The sequence below is a fragment of the Mus musculus genome, chromosome 7 (genome assembly GCF_000001635.26).
Source record: "Mus musculus strain C57BL/6J chromosome 7, GRCm38.p6 C57BL/6J".
Classification (NCBI taxonomy): domain Eukaryota; kingdom Metazoa; phylum Chordata; class Mammalia; order Rodentia; family Muridae; genus Mus; species Mus musculus.
This window is the reverse complement of record NC_000073.6, coordinates 127,146,304-127,161,309: the sequence shown is the minus strand read 5'-3', so window position 1 is coordinate 127,161,309 and position 15,006 is coordinate 127,146,304. Positions and strand designations below refer to the sequence as shown.

At 46.2% G+C, this 15,006-nt stretch overlaps 1 pseudogene; it reads right to left on the bottom strand.

Annotated features, from left to right (window-relative positions):
• Gm18561 (predicted gene, 18561) lies at nucleotides 5,304-6,241 on the bottom strand (annotated as a pseudogene).

Sequence of the window (15,006 nt, the reverse complement as noted above, 5' to 3'; positions counted from 1 at the left end):
TTGGGTTAGTGGAAGCTAGTTAATATATCCCAAAGGTTTCTATTAGTCACAGGATGTTAGTTCCAACGCAGGCGGGTAAGGTGTGACTGTTCCTGAGAGCGAGAACTTGCCCAAGGTGAGGTAGTTAGCCTCTGGATCTGCAACATTCCAACCTCTTCCACAGTACTGCAGTTTGATCAATCAGACTCTACAGACAGCTTCTTTCCAGAAGTTCTCATTCACAAGCAGAGCACAGAAAAGGAGATTTATTCAATATGGCTACTTTGGAAAGGATGACAGAGAGATCCAGTGTGTCCCTCAAATCTGTCTTTGGGGTCCTGAAGTAAGATCGATGTTTAAATAGTGGGCCAAAGACGTGCACGTCTAAGCAGTTGGGGTCAAGGTATGGTTCCGCCCACCACCATCACTGTTAGGATTCAGTCTTACTTGTAAGTGATTGGATGAGCAGTTAGAACTGTGTGGAATCCCTTTCGGGGAGACAAGTTTCCCCTGTCCTTACCTTCTCTCAAAATGAGACTCCTGGCAAAATTGGCTGTCCTGGAACTCACTCTGTAGAGTTCCAGGACAAACTCAGAAATCTGCCTCAAACTCAGAAATCTGCCTATCTCTGCCTCCCAAGTGCTGAGACTAAAGGCACGCGCCACCACTACCCGGCCTAAAAAAAAGATTTTTTGCCTGGCGTAGGAGGTGGGACATGGTAAGTAGCATGGTCAATGGGTCAAATGTGCATCTGGAATGAACAGGCAAAATCGAGGTATCAGGATGCATGGAATCTCACTGGTCTTGATGTGACCTGTGATGCAGAGAAGCTTGAAGTAATAAAACTGATGCTATAGAGAGTCTACTAACAAACTTGCTTAGGAAATATTAAGTTACACAAAATAAAATTTAGCTGAAGGAGCTCTGTGTCCAATACAGCTGGAGTCAAGCTGTACACTAAGCAAGCTTGTCAGAAATTGTAGGGACAAAGCCAGGCGTGGGGACATGTGCATTTAATCCCAGCGCGTGGGGGCAGAAGCAGGTGGACCTCTGTGAGTGTAAGGCTAGCCTGGTCTACATTGACTTAAGGCTAGCCTGGTCTACATTGACGCTCTAGAACAGCCAGAGCTGCAGAGTGAGACTGTCTCAAGAGACGAACAAAAACCCCAAACAAAAGAAATTGTAGATACCAAAATTTTGGATCATGACTGAAGTTTAGAGTTGCTGAGAAAGTTTCTGCTAAGGTTTGCTTGCGGGGACTGAACTCATTGTCATAACAAAAGGAGACAATCTCCGTTTAAAACCGTTAGGCTCTCGGATTTCTGAGTTCGAGGCCAGCCTGGGCTACACAGAGAAACCCTGTCTCGAAAAACAAAAAACAAAACGAAACAAAACAAAGAAACCCATTAGGGGGGCTGGTGAGATGGCTCAGTGGGTAAGAGCACCCGACTGCTCTTCTGAAGGTCCGGAGTTCAAATCCCAGCACCCACATGGTGGCTCACAACCATCCGTCACGAGATCTGACTCCCTCTTCTGGAGTGTTTGAAGACAGCTACAGTGTACTTACATATAATGAATAAATAAGTCTTGAAAAAAAAAAAGAAAAAAGAAACCCATTAGGCTCATCCCCATATCAAGTCTGCGTTAAGCTCCCTGTGCTCTTATAAGGAGAAACATTCTCTTATAAAAAATAAAATAAAATAAAGTCTGCCTTTGGGCAGGGTGATCCTAGGCAACAGCTATTTAAAGGAACAACACTGGTATGTTTGAGAAATAATCTGCCAGGTGGCAGTGGCGCATGCCTTTAATTCCAGCAGTTGGGAAGCAGAGGCAGGGGGATAGCTCAGTCTAAGGCCAGCCTGGTCTCCAGGATGAGTTCCAGGATGGCCAGAGCTACATAGAGAAAGCCTACCTAAAAAAACAAAACAAAACAAACAAACAAACAAACAAACAAACCAGGCAAACAAACAAACAAAAACAAAGAACAAAAAAGGAACCGTGGCAATATTTCTGTTGTGTAAATCTCCCATCTGCCCAAGTGGCCAGACTTAGTCCCCTGTGTCTGTGCATTCTCATGTGGAATGCATATGCCTGCATGGTATATAAGTTAGCCAGCTCTTCTAACTAAGAGGAGTTGGTGTCTTCTCTTTGGGCATCAGCCAGAGCCGGTGCCCAGTTTCTCCTTTTTTCCCTGAGTGTGTGGAGTGAATTTCCATGGAGCAAGGAGGCATAGTTTCCTGTGATAGGTTATTTTTCCACTGCTCGTGAAATGAGCCAGTTTAAGCCAGATAATATAATATAATATAATATAATATAATATAATATAATATAATATAATATGAGGGCATCAGATGCCCACTACAGATGGTTGTGAGCCATCATGTGGTTGCTGGGAATTGAACTCAGGGCCTCTGGAAAAGCAGTCAGTGCTCTTAACTGCTGTGCCATCTCTCCAGCCCCCAGATTAGATTATATTAAAGGCAGGTTTATTGGGAAACCATACTCAGGCGAGTTCACTGGTCTCTTGTCTGAGGTCCAAAGCCAAACACCCTGTGTTATCTTGGAGATCCCAGTAAGATTCCTTCCACGCCAGCCCCTTGTGCTGTTGGAAAGGATGCCCGGCCAGCCTGAGAGGAGGAATCCGAGGAAGGCAAATGAAGAGTGCTCCCGGGTGGTGCTCCCGGGTGGTGCTCCTGGTGCTTCCTCTGAATGGATTTCTGTATTGCTAAAGGACAGTCTAAACTCTGAGGCAAGGGGAAAAGAAAAAGAAACAAAGAACCTGCAGGTTAAGGTAAGTTACCAAGACTGGTCCCCAGTTCTCAATCAGATCCCAGCCTGTGGGGTAAGAGGGCTCTTCTCAAGTCCTCAGGGAACTTCCTAGTAAAGCTAACGTTGGGGTAGGACTGTCTGCCCACCCAGGACCCAGGATCCTTTCTCGGGAGACTTTTTCTACACTTTAGGAAAACAATGGAAGGGTCTGTTGAAATCGTTTCGTGACTCTGTAGTGAATGTGGTGTTTGTGTGTCTTCTGTCTAGGATGTTTAGAAAGAACCTCCTCTGGGGAAACTCAGCAGCAGGTCAGCTGGATTGAGCAGGGTGAACTGGATCGCAAACTCACTTTTCCTACTGAAGCCTGCCTCATCTGTGCCTCAGGGCCAAGCTGCTGGCCCATAGATCTCTTTTGATGCAGGAGGTTTAATTAAGACCTAGGCCCTCATTCATAGGATGAAGGAGTTTCAGCTCTTGCTCAGAACAAGACAATGGCTCTGGTAGCTCTAAAAAGAATGAGTGAGCGATGTAGCCCCGTCCACTGAGCCCTGCGTGATAAGGTCCCGGCATGAGTGGGACAGCTGTGGTGGCTGTGGTGAAGGGGCAACATGAACCCCATTTGTCTGATTTCACAAAAGGCCACAAGGCACCAGCTTCAGGAAGAGACCGTAAGTCCCAGAAACTAAGTCATAAGGCACCAGGAACAAACTCTAGGAACAGACCATACAGAACAAGATCATAAAACCCTCTCCTGGGAACAGCCTGGGGGTAACCGCAAGGATGGGGAAATAGCTTATCTCAGGATGGGCCAGCTGTGCTGGGCTGCCCTATTTCATCACATGGTTGAACATTCATGACACAGGAATGCAGACCACTGACCACCTATGACTCCCCACCCCCAGCAACCGCCAATGAAATGTTAGATTACTTAATGCTTCTAGAGAGTTCTCCTGGTTCCCTATAAGAAGGCCTGTGTGCCTTTGTCTGGGGTCGCCATTTTAGAGAATGGTTGATCTTGCATGCTGGATGTTTCTGCAGAGTAAACGCTCTTTGTTTTTGCAAACTATCTGAGTCTGGGGTCTCCCTTCAGTGATTTTCTTACCCTTACAGTGGGAGCCCCAGGAGCAGGAGCTGTGCTTTTGGGAGAAGCACAGCATCCTCTCCCCTTCTCACCAAGGAGACTCGAGGCATCTCAGCAGCCTCACCAGCCAGGGAAGCCAGGCCTCTACCTGAGGAGCCGGAGTCCATGGCCAGTTTTTCTGTGCGGAAGAACCACTGAGATGTGGGTGAATTTTAGCAGAGCCCGTGTATCTGGCATGGATTCCGGAGTGCTGGCACCCAGGCTTGGAAGTAGCCTTTGTCAGTGATTATTCTCTGAGATTTCGTGGGTTTGTTCTCTTGAAGGATTCTCAGAGCCTTTGCATATCTTAGTCTCAAGAGAGGCCTGGCAAGCCAGGAAGTCTCGGATGACTGAGAATTGCTTAGATGATGGTTCTTTCAAGACAACCCCGACATCATATAAGAGGTTTTGGTGCCGGGCATGGTAGCACACACCTTTAATCCCAGCACTTGGGAGGCAGAGGCAGGCAGATTTCTGAGTTCAAGGCCAGCCTGGTCTACAAAGTGAGTTCCAGGACAGCCAGGGCTACATGGAGAAACCCTGTCTTGAAAAACAAAACAAAACAAAACAAAACAAAACAAAACAAAACAAAAGAGGTTTTGGTATGTGGAAATTGATTTGCTAAAAGTGCCTTTTGTGCAAAAAGTGTTTGGGGGCGTCCTTGAGGGATCCCCCTGCTGCTGAGAAGTTTAAATTCATCCTGTAGTGTCTTTCTTTCTTTGATAAACCATCCCAAGTAACCAGAACACTGAACTTACTGGTGTGGCTCCCAAGGAAAACTGGAGACAGAATTGATTTGAGTCCAAAGTCTGTTCTCTCTCTGAGGTCTCCAAGCCTGCTCCTCCAGCTGAGCCAGGACACTCCTTCGCCTTACACCGTATGGTCTGCCTTGGTTTCTGCACCCCCAAGCCTGGAGGCTCCTGCTCCTGTTCCTACTTCTCAGTTATAGGGACATGGACAAACAACGGGGGCACCTGATGATACTATTTTCTGAGCTCCCTTAAGTGCCTTGGGTTTTGTTGTTTTTCTGAGAAAGGGTTTCTCTGTGTAGCCCTGGCTGCCCTAGACTCACTCTGTAGACCAGGCTGGCCTCAAAACCAGAGATCCACCTACCTCTGCCAAGTTTTGGGATTAAAGGCATGTGCCACCATTACCTGGCAGGTGTCTCTTCCCCCCCCCCCATGTTTATCCCTTACACCTTCATGACCCAGGGCCAGAGAGAGCAGGGTGTAGGAAGCCAAAGAGCAGCATTTATTCTGGACTCCAATAGATTCATCATCCACGGAATGAGGGCAAATCCTGTGCTGGCTGGGGCCCTGTGGTTCATGGCTCCTTGCTTGCCTGTGCCTTCCTCAGTCTCAAGGCAGACAGGCTGTGCCAGAGGTAGAGATGGCACCTCTGGAGGTACCAGAGCTAGGTGGATACATGGACCCGGGTGAGCAACATCACCTCGGGCTGCCTTCCTGATGGTTGCAGAACCATAACACACAGTGGCTGGCTGGGTGGACAGTTCCACTAGGCACTGGCAGAGCCCACTCAGGCTCAGTTCCTCTGGAAACCAAGAAAGAGGAGGGAGGCACTGGTGGGGAGGGGGCACCAAACAGTGTACGCATCACCCATCTCCCAACTCCTTTTTACTTGCTTTGATCCAGTCCCCTCCATCCCCAGTCTCTAGTTGGCCATACCAATATCCAGATAACTGATATGGAAAGCCTGCTCCTCAGAGAGTTCACTGAGGACACTGCAGCAGGCAGAGCCCCTAGAGAGCCCACAGAGCAACTGCGAAGGGACAGGATCTTTTCTCCCACAGAATTCCGCAAGGAATCCCAGGCACAGCCTGGCTCACGATTCCTCAGTCCATCCAGGCGGGAGCTCACACAAATGGAAAAATGGAAAATCAGGCTCTGCCTCGTTGCCATCCCCGGCATCCAGAGGTATGGTGTGCACTTGAAGGAGCATCTTAGCTGCTTTGTTACGCTTTGCCAGCTTTTTGGAAGTGTCACTGACAATCTCAATGAAACGCTCTACCCGGCAAGTCATGGTGAACTCTTTGCGCTGAGCAGGCCCAGACTCCTGGGTCACCATGTACTCTGGCAAACGCCAGCCTTTTTGCACCACCAGCTCCTGTTTAGTACAGCAGATGGAACAGGGACAGCAGCTTCTGCAGCAACGACAGGAGTGTCCTCAGGCAGTGAAGAGTCTAGGAGAGAAAAAGAACTGCTGTCCTCCAGGGCTGGTTCCAGCATGCTCCCCTCTTTGAGGTGTTTGAGGGCCACCTCAGCTGCCTTGTGCTTGACTGCCTTCTTGCTGGGGGCCTGACCTGGGCAGCCTGCAGCCTGTAGTACTGCTGGAGCCCTGATCCTCTTCACTCATTCCCTCCTCTGTCCCCGCAGGTGCCACTGTGACTACAGCCTCCACGCACCCCAGTACAGCCTCCACGCACCCCAGTACACCGCCGACGAGCTTGGGCCAGGGTCAAGCCCGGAGTCTCTGGCAGGTGTCTTTTAAAAATGATTTCCTATTTATTGATCTCTAGGTTACAGATACTTATTGTACCAGCCAAAATTATGTTTTTAAGTTTTAAATATTGTGCCTAAGAGATCCATAAGACAAAAATGCCTCTAACCTGTGTGCCCCGGCCTAAGGACAGATAGTTCCTGAAATGCTGGATGCTATTGTTAAATTAGATTAGATAACAAAGCATTCATTTGTCCCCTAAACAAGTTTGTTTGACCCAACTCCTCCATGTGCTTGATCACGTGTAAGTGGGAGGTAGGTAGGTAGGTAGGAACTACATCAGGATATATGCTTGGCCCTGATTGGACCTAGTGGGAAGTGTTTGCCTTTGTAAGCCTCTGCCAAATGTAACTTGTCGACATTTTCTAAGAACCCAGATAAGAATCTAGCCAGATGAGATAGCTCAGCGGGTAAGAGAACTGACTGCTCTTCAGAAGGTCCTGAGTTCAAGTCCCAGCAACCACCTGTAATGAGATCTGACGCCCTCTTCTGGTATGTCTGAAGTCAGCTATAGTGTACTTACATATAATAAATAAATCTTTGGGCCCGAGCAAGCAGAGGTCCTAAATTCAATACCCAACAACCACATGAAGGCTCATAACCATCTGTACAGCTACAGTGTACTCACATACATTAAATAAATAAATAAATCTAAAAAAAAAAAAGAATCTAGCCAGAGACCATAATTCTCGTGTTTTTTTTTTTTTTTTTTTGGGGGGGGGGGAGTTTGTTTGTTTTTTCGAAACAAGGTTTCTCTGTGTAGCCCTGGCTGTCCTGGAACTCACTCTGTAGACCAGGCTGGCCTCGAACTCAGAAATCTGCCTGCCTCTGCCCCAAGTGCTGGGACTAAAGGCTTGTGCCACCACCACCTGGCTGACCCTAGCATTTATATACCCTCAGCAACTGGCAAAACCACACTTCTGCTAGAGCACGAGGCAAATCATAGTCAGCTGCTGCAGACAGTCCCAAGCAGCCCCATATCGTATACCTGGAGTTAAAATGAAAGCATATTCTGATAGTGTTTCTCTGTTCTTTAAAGAAACTAAAACTCCAGAATTCTCAAAAAAAATGTCATTACAGAAAATACTTACCAAGCTTTTCAGATGTTTTGCCTCCATCTGCAGACACATACACACTGACTATGAATATGTCCATCTGTCCATCCATGTGCTCAGTCTTATAGAAAAACAGATGCCTTTTTGCATATGGGTAATGTTGGAAAATTGCCACAAGTTATTTTTAGTCATGAGAAACTGGCTCTAGACCTGGGATTTGACCTTCTCACTTATGACTCAAGCATGTTTGTCTCAAAGTTTCCTTCTTGGTGCCTGTCCTGAGTCAGACTGGTGTCTCGGTTCTCTGACAGGGAGAAGGAGAAGAGCAGAGCAGGCCAGGAAAGAGGCATCGTGCACACGAGAACAGCCAAGTGGTAAACTGTGTCCAGTAGACGCTCCTACTGCTTATCATGGTACAAGGATGTCTGTACTAAATCTAGCTAGTAGGATGTTCATACGTGGAAAGATAAGAGGGACAGCGTGCCTAAAAATATCTCTATAATAACATAATATTTTTCATTGAAAAACATTTTCGGGCTGGTGAGATGGCTCAGTGGGTAAGAGCACCCGACTGCTCTTCCGAAGGTCCAGAGTTCAAATCCCAGCAACCACATGGTGGCTCACAACAATCTGTAACAAGATCTGACTCCCTCTTCTGGAGTGTCTGAAGACAGCTACAGTGTACTTACATATATTAATAAAATAAATCTTAAAAAAAAAAAAAGAAAAACATTTTCACCAGGCAGTGGTGGCGCATCCCAGGCAGGGAGGCAGAGGCAGACAGATCTCTGAGTTCGAGACCAGTGTGGTCTACAGAGCTAGTTTAGGGCAGCCAAAGCTACACAGAGAAACCCTGTCTTGAAAACCAAAAAAAACCCAATGTTTTTTTCATACAATATGTGTTGATGTTTCCTTCAGTCTTTCCCAGCTCCCCTCATCTTTCCCTCTCAACCTTATGTTCTTCTCTCTCTCATTCCTAAAAAAGTAAAAGTCAAAACTGAAACCAATAAACATATTGTTTTCATGACCCCATGTGCGTGCACACACACATCAAAAGACCCCAAAAAATTAGACAAAAATTCCAAAATAAAGAAACAAAAAGTCTATTAAAATACCATTGAGGTGTTTTTGTGTTAGCCAACTGTTCCTGGCCATGGGGCCTGCCGTGAAGTGTGCTTAGTAGGTCCACTGAGATTCTGATGTGAAGTGTGCTTAGTAGGTCCACTGAGATTCTGATGAAGAAGCGTGGCTTTCCTTTGGCAGTAGCCATCAGCTGCAGTGCCTTGGTTAGGGTTGGCAGCTCTTGCCCACACCCCCATTCAGTGCTAGGACCCGGTCTGAGCTGAACCTGTGTAGGGCTTTCGCGTGTTGACACAGTTCAAGTGTGCATCTGTCCTCTTGGGTCTCAGAGGCCCTGTCCCCTTGGTGTTGTCCCTCACCCCAGCTCTTGCAATCCTTCTACCTTCTCTTCTACATCAGCAGACATTATTGAGGATGGAGTGCTATAACCCTCCAGCATCATAGCTTTAACAATGCTCTCTCAGCTCTGTCTCTTCGATGCTGTAAACATAAGTTTAATAAAGATTATGATAAATAACTCTATATGCTGTGTAAGTCATAAAGGCTCCCTTGGGCTTTCTCTAAGGTTTACCTGGAAACTTACAAGGTGTAATGTTTCATCAGTGTGATTCACTGCACTGACTACCCTATGTGTGTAATTTCAATTCACTCTTCCTTTATTAAGGCAATGTTGCACAGTATCTTCTAAGTAGAATAATTGCTGCCTCTAGAACTCCAGCTGTGCCTGTTTAAATCATCACAGCTGGACTTGACAAATGCTTATATTCTTTCCAAAGAAAGAACATAGCAAGACCATCAGCCCCCTCACCTGGATATCCAACCTCCTTCAAGCTGGTTGTTTGCAGTTAGGCCCCAGTTGCATAAGACCTTAAGGTTTTTTGGAGAAACAATGGCATGAAGGCTAGAAAACAGAATGGAGAAGGCAGTCTACCCATGCAGTGACTGGAAAGCTGTTATATATACTGGGTACGGGCCAGACCTGGGATTTGACCTTCTCACTATGACTCAAGTATGTTTGTCTCAAAGTATCAGAGTGAACATAAATATTGCCATCTGGGCATGTGGTGCATGCCTTTAATACCAGCACTCAGGAGCAGAGATCATGGATCTGTGAGTTCAAGATCAATTTAGTATACCAAGCAGATTTCAAGACCACCAGGATGATTCAGAGAATCCCTGTATTGAAAGAAAGGAGGAGGATGAAAAAGAAGAAAGAAGAAGACTTTCTTACAACAAATAGTAAATTTATTTGCTAATATTGTATCTCATGATATTAAAACTCTTTTAAATTGTCCAACTAAAGGAATTTATATGTAAAGTTTAAGATAGCTGGATTTTTTTTTCCTGGACTAAAAAAGAAAAGAAAAGAAAAAAAGACAGAAAAAACTTTGTTATCTAAAACTCCAATTACATGTTTAGCTCTCTTAGTGTCAGGTCCAAAGGAAACTCCATTTCCCCAAACTCCAAAAGCTGAACAAATATCCAAAAATAGCCACAGCCTGAACTACAGGGGGATTTCTAACAATTGTATAAAAGCCAGCATTCCTCAGAAATGTGTGAAGCAGGTTTTCCTCTACTGAAAGGAGTCACTGGCAGAGGGAACATGGCTGCTTGTCAGGATGTCAAAGCCCATGCTGGCCTCCAGGCTCCCTCAGTGTCACAAGTACCTGTTACACATTCCAAGGACCATGCTGGCATCCTGGCTCTTCTCTTCTCACCACAGCTCCTACCCTGAAAGTCCCCAGCTTCCTTTTGCCCACTACTCATTCTCCTTATAACCTAACTACTATGCTATGCTATGCTATCCTCTTCCTCTCTCTCTCTGTCTCTCTCTCTCTCTCTCTCCCTCCCTCCCTCCCTCCTTCTCTCCCTCTCCTATGCTCCCCCCCCCCCTGCTTGTCTCATGGCCAGATCAAGTCTGCTGGCCATGCTCCATGTTCCGTCTACTTCTCTCTCTCTCTGCTCTGGACTGTTCCTGACGCCTCTGATTGTTCTCTCTCTCTTTCTCTAATTGCTTCCCCTTAACCAAATTGTGGAGTGGCTGGTCATGTCATCAGTGTATATACCCATTACCCCCTAACCCTGTCTGTCCTTTGTTGGGGTCCAGGAATTGCCTCACAAACCACAGAAATACTGGTCTCAGTCAGACAGAGATAGTTTATTGAGCACATGCCCAGAACCAGTAGGTCAGGATCATGGTCCAGATTCGGGAACTGAATCATGACCCCAAGTTAAGATCCTACAGGGTTTTTAGCCCCAAATCCACAACATCTGTGCCAAGTTACTCCACCAATCAGGATTTAGGGATAGGGGATTTCCTTAGGAACATGTCTTTGTTATATACTTATCCTGCTCCCATTGGTTGGGGTATTCAACTATGGCAGGGGACTTAACTTGTCTAACATCCAGTTTTAAATTTGTCTACCAGGATGGGACTTATTTTAACTTGACAACCAGGATGTCAGTCACCCATGCACATGTCTCTTTCTGCTAAATAGTGTAGTCTCCCCTCCCCCAGCCTGAAACCTGCTTGCTCAGGGGTGGAGCTTCCCGCTCAATCGTTCTGCCATGCCCACTGCTGGAACCTGCCGCTTTGCTGTTCGGAGCCGTGCACGTGGTCACCCTGCTATTGGATTCCAAGATTAATTGGCGGGAATTGGGCCCCTTCCCCTGCTTCATAACTGCGTGCAGAACAGTAAAATTGAGCTTTGATCAGAATGCCTGTCTTAGCTGCATTTCTTTATCTCGCCACCTAGCTCCTCTTCTCTTCCAGGTTTCCAAAATGCCTTTCCAGGCTAGAACCCAGGCTGTGGTCTGCTGGCTGGACACAACAAAATAGGATGTCAGATTCCTGGGAGGTCTTGGGAACTTAAGCTCTATTAGACCACTACTCAAAACGGAAGTCGTATTCCAAATAATTTCTTATATTGGTGCAGATGTCTCTCTTATGTTGGGATCTATCCCAGGAGCATTTATAGAGCAAATAAATACCGTAAAAGCTTATGCATAGGTACAGGAAGTGTTGTGTGGTTGGTTCTGGATCAAGCTTATTGTGGGTAACTATACAAAAAACAGTTCTACTGGCTTCTATTGTGATTGGTTTCCAAGGACACAGAATATAACAGAATATGTAATCAATCTTGGCATTAGAAAGTTTCCTAGTAACAGCAGAAACATATGAGAACATTGACTTATAATGGCAGGCCAGCCAGGTGACAGTTACCTAGATCTTAACGTTTTACCTAGGCCTTAACATTCCTTCTAGGCCTTAATATTTTACCCAGCTTCTAATACTCCTTTTTTGTTGTTGTTGTTTTGTTTCGAGACAGGGTTTCTCTGTATAGCCCTGGCTGTCCTGGAACTCACTTTGTAGACCAGGCTGGTCTCGAACTCAGAAATCTGCCTGCCTCTGCCTCCCAAGTGCTGGGATTAAAGGCGTGCGCCACCACGCCCGGCTCTAACACTCTTATTAAGGAAAAATGCTTTCTCACTCAAGGTTATTGCTTTCTCTCAAATTCTTGGTGAGTAGTAATCTCTCTCAGGGTCAGTGAGATCATTGGAAAAGAAATCAGAGGTGATGGTGCATGGTGCATGTTTTTAATCCTGGCGCTCAAGAGGTAGAGGCAGGAGGATTCTGTGAGTTCCAGGATAACCTGTGCTACATAGGGAGACCCTGTCTCAAAAAAAAGAAAGAAAGAGAGAAAGAAAGAAAGAAAGAAAGAAAGAAAGAAAGAGAACGAAGGAAGGAAAGAGAGAGAGAGAAAGGAAGAAAGAAAGAAAGAGAGAGAGAGAGAAAGAAAGAAAGAAAGAAAGAAAGAAAGGAAGGAAGGAAGGAAGAAAGAAAGGAAGAAAAAGAGAGAAAGAAAGAGAGAAAGAAACAAACAAAAACAAAAAAAAGTTCCGTATCATAGGGAACTGAGCACTCAGGATGCTATTTACCATTTGATAAGTTGCCTCTGGGGTCAGACCATTTGTAGTTCAGTGGCCTCTACCTGAGTGTTAACGAACTGGGTTAAAACATTTCAGAATGTTCATTTTGAATGATAGACCTAGGAAGATCAAAAGAAAATGAAGTGGAAACTTAAGGGTTCTTTGGAAAGTCAATTGTGTGGGATGCTGTTTTGCTGGGGCAAACACATGAAGAAACATTTAGCTGAAGTGGACACAGGGGAAAGGCTAAGGCAGACTCATGAAGGGACGTTTAACAAGCAGACACCAGAGACAGGATGTTCTGCTAAAAGCAAGCATGTGAAAGGACACATGATGAAGGATTCTTCCCTAACAACAGGTATGCATTGGTCTGCCTTACATTGCGTAGTTGAGCTGCATTGTCAGGACTTCATAGAGAGAAACACACCAAAAAACTTCTGGTGATGCGCTGTGGCTTCTTGCTGTTTCCGCAGACTAGGCTGGCTGGAAGAGTGATGTCAGCCGGGACAGACAAATATGCTGAGGCTAGACCCACGGAGGACACGTGTTGTTTGGAGGGAGGCTGAGCTTGGCTTACTTACAGAGTTAGATGTTCAATGGCTTGCTGGTCTTCACTGATCTTCACTTCCCTGAGAGAGGCACAGCTGAGAACTTCTGGCGTTCCTGCTGGTCCCTCCTGCTGACTTGTGCCAAGGCTGGGGGCCTGGCTGTCTCTGCTAAGTGTCACCTCTGTGCTAATCTGTCTGCTGAACTAGATGGCTAGTGTGTTTGTGAAATGTTTGTGAGTGGATTGAGCTGCCACTGCAGACCTGTGAACTGACCTGCTGATTTCCCAACAACACAGATGGGATCTGCGCCAAAGAACCATTTGTAAACAGGTCCACTTCCCCCATATCCTTTCTTTCCCACTACCTCTGGTGGGTGTTGGGCTAAAGCGTAGGTTGAAAAAATTAAAGCTATGGGAAAAGGCCCTGTCAGAGTCTGGCCGAGCTTCCAATTCCAGCAGCTGCTCAAAGACTATTGGGAGCTGGTGAGGGTCTCCCTATGCTTATGAATTCTCACTGGGAAGGCATAGTAATTCTAGAACTGTGTGTTTATGTATATGCATTTTCAAATGTTTGTGTGATGCAGAACTATGCCACCTCCCCTGTAATAATCCATTCAATACCCTCAGGGGAAAACAAAAAATAAAAACCCTCTGTAACTATAGTGCACTCCAGTTCTGGCTGATGCCCAAGGAGGAGCCACTAACAGAAGAGTTCACTAACTCAGGGCCACGCTAGGTGTGTGAATTCCACACACACCCCATCATCCTTAAATCTCTCTCAGGTACAGCCCTGAGTTGTATTTTGAACTTTATTTATTTATTTTTGAGAGCTTTTTTTTTTTTTTTTTTTTTTTTTTTTGTAGCCCTGGTTTTCCTAGTACGCTCTCTGTAGACCAGGCTAGCCTAGAATTCAAAGCTTTACCTGCTTCTGTCTCTTGAGTGCTGGGATTAAGTGTGTACCACCACTGCCCTGTGACTTTAAGCAATTTAAACAGAGACAGGAGACTGCAATTCTGACCGCTTGGGCAGATGGAAGACTTATACAGCAAAAATATTGTCAGGATTATTTTTCTTTCCTGGCTGTCCTGGAACTAGATTTATAGACCAAACTGGCCTTGAATGCAGATCCTGCCTCTGCCTTTAAGTGCTAGGATTAAAGCATGTGTCACAATACCTGGCTGCAGGATTATTTAAGTGCCCCTGGGCTGTTCCTTTGGAGTGCTTGCTACCCAGGTCCATTCTACCCACCAGGCAGGATTATGCTTTTCTTGGTAGGAGGGCAGGGGACTTAAAAGATTGACCAGGACTTAATGGAGGCTGTGACCCTGTGCTGCCCCCCTTGAGCTGCCCCCTAGAGGACTGTTCTTTGAACTGGGATAGTTGTATTCTACTTTGTGTACCTTAATGTTTCCTAAAGGAGTTTATTAGTAGGTCCTCTATAACATCGGTTTTCCTGAATCTTGTGCCCGTGTATATAGGTTCCTGTGGAGACCTGGTGTTGACGGCCTCTGTCCTCTCAATCACCTCCCTCCCATAAGGCCATCCTCCCCCTCCCCACCCCCCATACATAAGGCGTATGTGGGCAAAGCCATCTTGGAGAGGGTGACAATTGAATCACCCTGTGAGATGGGGGACCATCCAGACATCTGAGTGAAAGGCCTTTCGATAGGCCAAGCAGGCAGTGCAAATCCCCTGAGGCTCCTGCACTTCCCCAGGAACAAAGTGGAGGTCTGTGGTGGTTACCCTTCGTTGTCAGCTTGCTGGGAGATGGAGTCACCTAGGAAACAAGCCTTTGGACACACAGGAGAGCTATCCAGGTCAGGCAAATTTCTGACCTCTCCTGTTGGGTTATGCTAAGTAGGGCAAGTGAGCATAGCGGACCAGAACCCTAAGGGAGGGATGCATCATACCCTGGGTGACAGGTATAGAATGACCTGCTGCAGTTGGAACTCCCCTGCCACAGTGGACTGTGTCATGCATGACCTGTGAGCCAGCTTGGTTTTGTCAGG